The following is a 1,834-nucleotide window of genomic DNA, read 5'->3' on the forward strand; positions in this document are numbered from 1 at the left end:
AAAAAAAAAAAATTTATAATAAAAAAAAAAAAAAAAGTGAGTGGTCGGACAGCTCTGGAGTGGTGGTAATGTGCTGCTCAAGAGAAAGGGTCCCACATGATGACTGTATTTCTAACCCCAAGCCTGGTCAACTTGAGACATGCCAGGCCTCTGCGCGAGCACACAGGATTGAACAGTCTGGAAGACTGGAGGATGAGGCGGTCCTGGTGTGACCAGACCCTGTGGCGGGTTCCCACCCTTTCTCTTGCTCTCTATCACACGCTCTCACATGTGTACACTGCATCACGAGTAAAGGAGAAAATATTTTTGAATAAATAGATTTAAAAAAAAATAAGATAGAGAGGCCAGCAGGTGGTGCAGTGCTTAAGGAACTGGACTCCCACATGGCTAGCCGCAGTTCAAGTCTCAAATCTGATGGCTTGAAACTCACACCAAGCACATGTGCGTGTGTGCCCAAAATCCTGAGAGGAGAATAGAAAAGGGACTGTGGTGTGGTCATCCCCCGGGGGATGATTTCTCACTTTCTGGCTCTCTGTCTCTTTGGCAAACGCACACACCCTATAGCGTATCTCGAAAAAATAAATAAATAAAAGAGAGAGAGAATGGTCAAGGCAGGCCTCACTAGTGAAGATTTCAAGGTGAGGGGATGAGTCAAGCAGATTACCCAGGAGAAAAGTATCCAGGAGAAGAGCCAGCAAAGAGGTGGGACTTGCCCAGCAAGTGTGTGGTCTGTAAGGGAACGGGGGGGGGGGGGTGGGGGGGGGAGGGGGGGGGGGCGGGGAGGTGAACTGGAGGGAGCAGGATAGGTAAAAGCTGAAGTGGAAGGGCCAGAGAAGTCAAGACCCAGGGCTGAAGGGCCTCACAGGCCTTGTCGTCAGAGTGGAATGGTGAAACATTAGAAGGTTCTGAGCAGAGGAGTGACATGAGCTGACCTACATTTTAAAAAGAAAAACTCTGGTCGCTCTGCTGAGAATAGACTGTAGGAAAATAAGGGTGGAAGCAGGGAGAACTGTTAGGAGGCTGTTACAAGAATCTAGGCAAGACACAAATGCAACCGCTCCAACTGCAGACTAATATTCAGTCCCGTAGTTCATAGAATCTAAGATATCATTGATTGTTGGATACAGCCCGATTTCAGAGGTGCTAAAATATGCAGTGTGAATTGCATTATGCGGCACCAGTTGCAATGTGCAGGGTGAATCAGCCACTCGAATGTCCCAAGTGTTGGTTGTTGAAGATAGGACTTTCTGAAATAGTGAACAACTCTTGGTAATGTTCCAAATGCAAAAGAATGCTATTTTCTTTCAATTTACTCATTAGTCTCATTTCTGGAAATTCAGTTTATATTAAGACCATGAAAAAAAAGTTCATATTTATATGTACGATAGAATTGGAGTCTAGGTTCAAATTATTATACACAGATTTTTTAAAATCTACATTTAAAACCTACATTATTCTCCATGAAATTATTATACAGAGACCAGCAGTTAGTGTAATGGCTATGTCGCTGGACTCCCATGTAGTCGACCACAGTTCGAGTCCTGGACCCGGCGGCTTAAACTTACGCCAGGCGTGTGTGCATGCGTGCCAAAGATCCTGAGAGGAGAATGGAGGAGAAGGGATTGCAGCATGACCATCGCCTCTGGGGGGGTGATTTCTTGCTTTCTGTCTCTCTGTCTCTCTCTGTCTGTCTGGCGAGTGCACGCACCCTATAGCAAAAAAAAGAAAAAGAAAAAGAGTGAGTGATTAGTAAACTCCTCCCTGTAGAAATGGCAAATGAAGCTCTTTTTTTTTTTCTTTTTTTTTTTTTTTGGAGAGGTTTTTGCTATAGGGC

At 44.9% G+C, this 1,834-nt stretch overlaps 1 pseudogene; it reads right to left on the minus strand.

Moving 5' to 3' along the window:
• Positions 1–1,070: 1,070 nt before the first annotated feature.
• The window catches only part of LOC102489652 (prohibitin pseudogene), an 18,873-nt pseudogene continuing 18,109 nt past the window's right edge, over positions 1,071–1,834 (minus strand).

Source organism: Tupaia chinensis, unplaced genomic scaffold, assembly GCF_000334495.1.
Source record: "Tupaia chinensis unplaced genomic scaffold, TupChi_1.0 Scaffold000377_2, whole genome shotgun sequence".
NCBI lineage: Eukaryota > Metazoa > Chordata > Mammalia > Scandentia > Tupaiidae > Tupaia > Tupaia belangeri.